This window comes from Camelina sativa, chromosome 17, assembly GCF_030686135.1.
Source record: "Camelina sativa cultivar CO46 ecotype springtype chromosome 17, ASM3068613v1".
Classification (NCBI taxonomy): Eukaryota; Viridiplantae; Streptophyta; class Magnoliopsida; order Brassicales; family Brassicaceae; genus Camelina; species Camelina sativa.
Window position 1 is genome coordinate 37214223 of NC_141896.1, and position 9854 is coordinate 37224076.

At 39.9% G+C, this 9854-nt stretch overlaps 1 non-coding gene across 1 annotated transcript; it reads left to right on the forward strand.

Moving 5' to 3' along the window:
• Nucleotides 1-9468: 9468 nt before the first annotated feature.
• Nucleotides 9469-9575, forward strand: LOC147924821 (small nucleolar RNA R71). Its single transcript, XR_015588042.1, has one exon. It is a non-coding gene; the product is annotated as a small nucleolar RNA R71 (small nucleolar RNA).
• The last annotated feature ends 279 nt before the right edge of the window (nt 9576-9854 follow it).

A 9854-nucleotide genomic window follows, 5' to 3' on the forward strand; every position in this document is an offset into this window, starting at 1 on the left:
GTATCACACCACATGACCCAACTAGCGACATCCCTCTTTATTCTGACCCAATGATAACACCACTTAAAGTCACGGTACATCTTGTTCTCTCCTGGATGAATATAAAACTTGCTCGAATGAGTCTGTCTCATTCTCTCCTACTTGAGACCCTCATCCTTGGGCACACAAACCCGACCATGCACCAGCATAGTCCCATTAGCAAAGAACTGATACTCCGAACCCGCATCCTTAGAGGCATTCGCTCAGTGCATCTGCTTCCTGCTCAGAGCATCCGCCACCAAGTTAGCTTTACTGGGGTGGTAAGATATATACAGATCATAATCCGCCACTAAATCCATCCATCGCCTTTTCCTTAAGTTCAGCTCAGGCTGAGTGCAAATATATTTCAAGCCCTCATTGTAACATCCGCGAACCAAATTGTGGGTTTTGGGGGTGGGTTTCGATCGACACCAACAATTTCCGGTTCGACCAATATTTTTAAATCGTCGAATTGGAGCACTTTGGTTTAAGTGGAATCCCAAACCATGGTATTTATGTGAGAAGTCGACCTGAGGGTTTTGGAAAAGTCACTTTATACTGTTCCAGAGATAAAATAGAGAGAAAAGAGAGAGTGTTCTTGGGAGATTTTGGATATTCTAAGCCTGTTTGGTGAGATCTGATCCTGTCGAGTGGAGATATTATGCTAGGAATGAAGGAGAAGCCTTCTAAGGTGTTGGATTTGTCAGTTTGAGTCAGAAACTTCCTGCAAAGAGGTGAGTGCATGAACATGGCTGATCTAAGCCTGAGATTTCCTTTGTCTTGCTTGTTATGTGTTGTTTATGGTGTATTTTCTTGCTTATTATGGTTTCTATAAAGTTCCTACGGCCTCATGTAGCTTGTGGACTACTTTTGAACGGATTAGAGGTGAAGAGAAGCGAGATTCGACTCTTGGCTTCAAGCAGATCGCGTCTGCAAAGGTAGTATCAATCGACACAATAAGGGGAGGGTGTCGGTCAACCCCAAGGAGCAGTATCGATCAACACTGAGAGGCAGTGTCAGTCGACACCAATAGCATGTGTTGGTCGACACTTGGCTGGTGTCGGTCGACACCAGACCTTTCAGCGAGCGGATGCTACTTGTTTTCCTGGTTTGTTTGTGATTGTTTGTTGATTGTTTGACATTGAAATCTCAGTTGCTTGTGTGTATAGCTCAATAGATTGGAGGATTGCCTGACTGAGTGTTTTTGACAATACTCATGCATCTGAATTTGTGTTTGTGGTGTAGGGAAAGGTAAAATGTGATCGTGGAATCAAGGCGATGGAGAGGAGGATGTTCTAGAGGCTTAGTTTCTTGTTCTATGTTATTGTTAGGTTGCTAGAATGGAATGTAGTTGTCTAGAACGGATATTTAGGTTATTTATTTATTGTCGCTAAAATGGAATGTAGTTGTCTAGAACGGATATTGGTTTATGTTGTTTGGTATTGTTGGTTAGATTTATTGGAATATTCTTTTGGTTATTTAATTCATTGGTTTGATGTTTGGTTATTTACGCTGTTTGGTTTGAATGTGGTTAGGTGGTTAGTGAGTATGGGATCACTAGATTATTATTATTATATTAAAAAAATGGGTCGGGTCATTTCAGTTTGGTATCAGAGCCTTTACGGTTCTAGGTATGGTTCACTATGCTTTGTGTTGTAGATATTGTGGATTTGCATGCTTTGATTGATTATGTGAGTTAGTCAATTGTGTGTGGCATGGAGTCCTAGAACATCCTCTTCGAGCCTATAGTGTGATTCAAAGCTAAGTTATGTTTTTGGTGTACGATTTAGATTTCTTGTTTAGCCTTCACTTCATGGTAGTGAAAATGGTTAAAGATGGTGTTGTTGATGGTTGTGGTTGCGGACATGGTCGTGGTAGGGGCAGAGGCCCATCGGTTAGTGATATCGTGGATCAGAGTGTGACAGTAGAGGGTGTGGATGAGTTGCAGGCATTCCAAGAGGGGTCTATGAGTGTGGCTGGTATAGGTACCGAGAGGATCATGGGCGCTGAGAGAATTGGTGTGGGTGGTGTCGGTGCCAGATAGGCTAGTTATGCTGGAGTTCCTAGTGGAGTTCAAGGCCGGTGGAACCCTGGTGGAGTTGTTGACCTGGCAGGATTGTTGACACAGCTGTTGGAGCGGTTGCCAGGAGTTGTACCAGCACAGGATCTGGTGGTACAGCCTGTGGTGGCGGAGGTCCGCAGCCTGTGGCTGCGGGTGCAGGAGATCATTCCCTTTACGTGACCATTCAATAAAGGGCGGTTTTTGGGTGGTACTGACCCTACTTCCGCAGATTCGTGGAGGATGAGAGTGGAACATAACTTCCAGTCTCTCTGATGTCCTCAGGAGTTTTGGGTGGACACAGGGGTTCATAACTTTATTGGTGATGCTCATGGGTGATGGAGACAAGTGGCTGCCAGGAGGGTGCAGAGGGAGATAACTTGTTTAACAAGGGATTCATTCATCCTAGTGTTTCACCGTGAGGAGCGCTGGTGTTATTCATTAAGATGAAGGACGAGAGTTTCCGCTTGTGCGTTGATTATTAAAGTTTGAACCGGATCACTGTGAAGAACAAGTATCCTCTTCCTAGGATCGATGAGTTGTTGGATCAGTTGAGAGGTGCTAATTTCGTTCTCCAAGAATGATTTGACGTTTATCATATCCCGATAGATGAAAACTGCATTCAGTTTGTGGTGATCCAACATCAGATCCAAGAATGATCTGACGTATGGGCATTATGAGTTTGTGCTGATGCCTTTTGGGTTGACTAACGCGCCATCAGCGTTTATGAGATCGATGAACAGCGTTTTCTAGGAGTTTATGGATGTGTCTGTCATCATTTTCATTAACGACATCCTAGTTTATTCCAACTGAGGAGCATGCAGTGCATTTAAGAGAAATTTTGGAGAAGCTGCATGAGCAGAAGTTGTTTGCCAAGTTGAGCAAGTGCAGTTTCTGGCAGAAGGAGATGGGAATTTTGAGGCATATTGTTTCTGTAGAGGGAGTTTCTATGGATCTAGAGAAGATTCAGTCCATCAAGGATTTTAAGACCGTAAAATGCTACGGAGATCAGGATTTTACTGGGATTGGCAGGTTATTACATGAGACATATGTAGGGATTTGCAAGAAAGGCACGACCGATGACTTAGTTGATAGGGAAGGAGGTTCATTTTATTTGGTCACAGGAGTGTGAGGAGGGTTTCGCGAGGTTGAAGAAGATGCTGACTACTACACCAGCTAGAGCATGGTGAGCCCTACGCGGTTTATACAGATGAATTCAAATTTGTTTTGGGGTGTGTGTTGATGCCCCATGGGAAGGTTATTGCTTAGTGATGTAGTAACTTTCAGTATCAATTATTATCAATCCACAATTTGCACCAATCAACACACCAAGAATAGACAAAATGCTTAATCTATTCTTACTCAAGTAAAAGGTTCTTATGTCACTACTTAACTAAACGAAGTCACTCAAATAAAATAAACAAGACAATGCAAACTCAAGGCAAACAAACTCAAATAGCAAATTTACTGAAAATCAAGAATTAATAAGAGAAGCTTGGGTAAGGTAATTGACTTGGGAGATAGCTAATCAATCCTAGATGTCTAAGTAACAATCAAGAACAATCCTATGGCTAGAACACTAATGCAAATCAATTCATTTCCATGATAGAGATCTTATGCTAGTCAAATGATAATCAACAATTTCCAAAGGTAATCACAATACAAGCATGCATTAAGAACAAGTCCAAATACCACTAAGCACCCTAATCATCAATTTCCATTGGCTAGGATTGCAAAGCTCTTGAAAAGTTTGGTTCAGGAATTTCATCAAACACCTTGTGGGCATGGAAATCCTAAAGTCTAGATTTAAGCTTCATCAAGGCTATCTAGCAATATTATCACTAATCAAGATAGGAAATGCATAAAATAAACCCTATACATCAAAGATCAACCATCTATCTCCCTAATCTACCAAGCCCAAAGTTCTTAAAAGATCTACTCACTAATCATCATGATCACACAAAGGAAAGAGGTTTGTCTTTGTGAAATCATAATAAAAGCTTGTAGATTAAGAGATTAGAAAGAGAAATTGCTATTAAAACTGGAAAATCCACCAAAGATTCAACAAAACCAAGTATGGAAATGCTTAAGAACCCTAGGTGGCTACTTAACAAAAACTAATACAAGAGATAAATGATAAGATAAGAGATAAGAGATGAGTCTCCCCTTAATAGGGTTAGAGTATTTATAAGAAAACATAAAATAAAGCGGGACAAACCAGATTAAAATTAAACAATTCAGAGAAAACCATAACAAACCGGGATTTGGTCTCAAAATGGTGCTTGATCGACCATTGGTCGATCTCTTGGTCGATTGGTCAAGTCTCGGAAGTCTGCTCAAGTCCAGCACAAGTTGATCGACCCTATGATCGACCAAATGGTCGATTATTGAAATCTTAAGTCCGTTCAAGTCTGGGGATGAGTTGATCGACCACGTGATCGACCAAATGGTCGATCGCTTTGTCTTGTGTCTCCATTCTTCACTCTGGTTGTATATACGTTCACCAAAACAGGTATAACTCTTGATACACACCTTAGATTGGCCTGGAATTATCTCCATTGCAAAGCTTACTCAATTTCCAATAACTTTGGTGAAGAACTCTGGAGCTAAATCCCAAGAAAAAGTCTTCATACGAGTAGATCTTTGAGGGACTGTAGATTGGTTCCGAATCATCAATAATCTTGTGTTGAAGTCCGAAGTTCGGCTCGAGTCATGATCGACCATTTGGTCGGTTGCTTGGTCGATCGTTGATGTCTGGTTCGGCATGATCGACCATCTGGTTGATTGCATGGTCGATTGTTTTGTCCTGCGTCCAGTTCGAGGGATCCGAGAGTGTTTTGATCGACCAAATGGTCGATTGTTTGCTCGATTGCTTGAAGTCCGAGAATCTGGTGATGCGATGATCAACCATTTGGTCGATTGGCTGGTCGATTGTTCCGGCCTCCTTGTCCTCATTTCATTTCCTTGCAAATTCTTGACTTATTTGGCTCCAAAGCACACTTTCCTTTGCATATCTCCACTCCAACACCTGAAATACTAGACTTGATGCACAATGCAGCCTAAACAACCTAAATTCTCATGAATATGCACAAAATAATGAGGAAATAAGCTTTAAAAACTCATAAAAACACAAGATATGAACTCCCCCAAACTTATATTTTGCTAGTCCTCTAGCAAAAACCAAGTGAAAAACAAGGGAGAGAGGTTTAAAGATGGGACTCAGAACCTAAAGGCATGAGACAAAGGATTTAAACCAAAGTCCTAAGATGTAGTTCAATGGTGCTAAGATCAATCAAAGTCCTTACAAATATTTTTATATGCTTAAAACACAATGCATCACTCTAGTTCATCTTCTATCTATTGGCAAAAACTTGCAATCCTATTGAACATCTGTTTCACATTCATTAAAGTGTTTGACGTGATCTTGCAAATGGAAAACAAATCAAGCTCAATTGGTTTAAGGTAAAGGCTGTTTACAAAGTGGTTGGATATTGGTGTTTTTGGGTGGTTAACTCTCAAACAAAGAGGAATGCTAGACAGTCATGAAATCTATCTAAGATCAAGAATAATTTGGGCATACAAAGCTTAGCTCTTGATGTTCTACCCACCTAAAAGATTTTCTATCCCTTATTCTCATCTTTCTTATCTTCCTTTTAAACCCAAAAACTCAACCGTATTCAAATTAACCGTTTTTTTTTCTTTATTTATGGTCTTATTCCTTTACTTTTATTGAATCTCTAAGGCTATTCTTGCTTTAAACACTAGCTCATTTTCTTTCTTATTCATTCTATGCTATACTCCCAATCTTGTTTCATTTGTCTTTACTCTTTTCAATTTGATTCTAGGAGACTATAGCAATACTTTCTATCCCTTTTCTTTGAGACTTAGAGCTTATAATTAACTTAACCTTTAGAGATTTTTCTTTTCTTTTGACCAAGTAAACCTTTATTTCCCTTCTTATTCTCTTTTGTTCCCAAACTTGAACCCAAATCAACATTCTAACCACCTATTTCTTTCAAAACCAGTCCTATTAGCTAGCTATAAAGATTCCAAGCCTAGCTAAAACAAGAGCCAGTTCTTTGTCATTCTCAATACTCTCAAGATTTCACAACCTATAGCATTATCAAGAAGAGGCCTCACTCAACAAATCAATACAAGGCTTGAAAGAAAAGGTTGGGGTTCAAAGGTGTGGCAAGAGATTGGGTTAAACGAAATAGAGTGGCAAAAAGAGATAGTTAACCCAAATGAAAGTTCCATGAGCAAGCATTCATAGTCCATATGCAAGATGATTTTAAGATCAAATTAAAGTCCAAATAATATAGAGATGTAACAATTATCAAGCAAGCTTTACACTAGATGAAAATGCTTTCAAGTGGAGGGAACGTAATGGGCGAAGGCATGGGGAGTCACCGAAATCTGCAGACGTTCTTATTCAGTGGGTTGATCGGCAAGTACGAGATCAGCTTCTTGCTATTGGTTTCATGGGTGATAGACGATACGATGAGGCATTTCAATTGTGGTTTCAATCTAGAATTTCCGCCTAAATGATGTAACTGTTTGATCTCAGCTGTTCTCTTTTGGAAAAATGTTGCAGAAGTTGTAAAAACGTTTTTATTTTTCTTTTGAATATAATTTAACATTAGATTCAAAAAAAAAAAAAAAAAAAAAAAAGAAGAAAATGCTTTCAAGTGACACAATGCTTTTAAGCCTAGATTCTTCATTTTTTTCCAAAGATTAAACAAGCACCAATGAACTATAAATGAGGGCTGTGGGTTCAATCCTAAAACTCAACCTTTACAAGGAAATTTCATTATTATCCCAAATGCAAATGAAAATGCATACTAAATGCTTCTAGACTCAATCATAAACACAAGAATGAATATGCAAAGCTACATGCATTTGTTTTTGGTTTTTTAAAACTTTTCAAATTTTTTTTGATTTTTCTCAAAACATAGATATTAACAATGCATCACACAAAACATGAAAATCAAAACAGAACACAATGTTAGATGGCTAGTCTCTCCCCCAAACTTAATTCACACAGTCCCTGTGTGAGAAAAGTCCAAGAGAAAGACTAACAAATAAAGAAAACAAGACTCAAATGATATATACAATGGGATGTGAGGACCATACCTTGGCCCTAGTTGTGAACTTTAGGGAATGGAGTGATAGGAGGAGCTTTAGTGCTCCCTTGAGATCTTGTTGAATTGGTGGAAGGAGATTGGAGGTTGAAAGTAATGTCACTTGAGAGAAGTTCATGAAGCTTATCCTTGTCATAATGATAGTTGGGAGCTAGCTTGGCTTTGACACTTGCAAAGGGTGAAGAAGAACCTTTGTGCTTCACTTTGTACTCTATTGCTCCATCAACAAGCCCCAAGGGATGCAAACACAAAGTCATAGGAGAAGAAACAATGGTGGGAAGGTGGTTTTGTTTCTTCTTCCTCTTTTTCTTGTCAACAACTTTATGTGCTTGACCCAAATCCCCTTCTCTTGAATCTCCTTTGAGGTCATCAAATAAAGAGTCTAAACACTCACCATCCAAAATGTCCTCATCAAGCCTTGTAGTCTCTTTAATCCCCACTTTATCAACTTGGAGCTCTTGATGTTGATCATTCAAGTCTCTATGCTCTTCCTTAGTTGCCACTTCTTCACTAGTAATTGTTCCACAAAACATTGTAGAGGAAGGCTTGATAGGATATGATAGGTTTGGGTTCACATGAATAAGAGTTACTCTCTTATTTGGGAAATCAATGCTTGCACCCACAGTGTTGAGAAATGGAGTTCCTAGTATGAGAGGGAGCTTGTTGGTTTCTTTCATCTTAACTACCATGAAGTCTGTTGGAACTGTACAATCACCAACCTTAAGTGGATAGTTCTCAATCAAACCAAGTGGAGATTTCGAGGAGGCATCTCCAAATGTGATGGAAGAAGAGGGTTGCTTCATATCTTTGATCCCAAGACTCTTTACCATCTCAAGTGACATCACATTAACACTTGCTCCTGAATCACACAAGGCATCATCAAGTTGTAAAGCACTAAGTGAGCAAGGTATAGTGAATCTGCCTGGATCTTCAAGCTTGGAAAGTGTTTTTGGACTTGGTTGTTCTTCACTTGGTGAACCAAAAATTCCCATGATCTCTTCCACCTTCTCTCTGTTTGCTAGAATAGCTTTGATGAACCCTATATGGCTAGGAACTTGAGACAAGCTATCCACATGAGGCAAAGGTGTTCCAACTCTATTCATATTAGCTTTGAAACTTGAGAGAAATTTCTTTTTGGCCTTTGTAAGAACCCTTTGGGGAAATGGAATTGGAGGACTATAAAGAGGAAGAGCAACACTTGGTTCATCTTTCTTTTCAACCTCCTTGGCAACTATCTCCTTACCCCTTGATCCCTTCTCAGATTTCTCAACTTTAGCAACCACCAAACTCTCAGCAGTGGAACCATATAGGAGAGAAGAGATCTCTTCAATAGACCTTTCATTCTCATCAGCATGGCTATCCATTTTTGATTTTTCTAAACTCATACTACTAACCCTGTTCACTTCTTCCTTGAAGATGGCATTGCAAAACGCCTTTGGGTTTTGTTCTGATTTTCCCGGTAGAGAACCCATTTGTTTTGTTGAAGAGGAAGAAGCTTGTCCCTAGACCTGTGTTTGTAACCTTTCAAATTTAGCATTTAACTCATTACAGACATTGTCAACCTTGTTGTGTATGGCTTTCATTTGTGTAGCAAGTTCAATGGCTCCTCTTCCTTGTCCTTCTAGGAGTTGTCTAAGTAGAGCATTTGTGTCATCTACTTGACCTTGAGGATGTGGTGCAGTCAGTTTTTGTTGAGGTTGGGAATAGCTTTGAGGCTTGGCTTGGTAGTTTCCTTGAGGTTGAGGCTAATAGTTGGGTTGGGAAGGGAAACCAGGTGGTTTTTGGGGTGAATAAGACTGATCTTGTGGGTTCTCCACATTGGTGCTGCGGTAAGAGAGGTTTGGGTGGTTGCGGTAATTAGGATTGAACTTGTTATAGCCTTGTCCACCCACATAGTTGACCTCTTCTTGTCCCTCAACACAAGCTTCCATTCCCTCTTGATATCCTTGATACACATCACTTTCGGTAACAAAATGGACTGGCTTTTGAGTGGCAAGAATCATCTTATCCATCTTCTCATTCAATGCTTTGATCTCCTTGCGGTGATGCTCATTCATATCAGGGTGATCTCGTGGTGTTATATCATAATCCTCCACATAGTTACCATCACTTTGAGCAAGATTCTCCACCAAAGTCATAGCAACATCAACATCTTGACCAAGGAAGTTTCCATTACTTGCTGGCTCAAGCAACATTCTTATCTCTGGTAGCACTCCTCTGTACAATGTGCTAAGAAGAGACTCCTTGGAGAAACCATGATGAGGACATTGCATAGTATAGCCCTTGAATCTCTCCCATGCTTCACAAAAACTCTCATTTCCCTTTTGTGCAAAGCTTGATATCTCATTTCTCAACCTTGCTGTTCTTGTAGTTGAGAAGAACTTGGAGAGGAAGGCTCTCTTGCATTTATCCCACGAAGTAAAGGATCCTACTGGTAGGTTCTTCTCCCATGTCCTAGCTCTATCTCCAAGAGAAAACGGAAAGAGGCGGAGTTTGAATGCATCTTCCGAGATTCCATTGATTTTCACTGTCCCACACATCATATCAAACTGATCCAAGTGATCAATAGGGTCTTCCATAGGCAGACAATGGAACTTTGAGCTTTGCACCATGTTGATAAGACTAGACTTGATTTC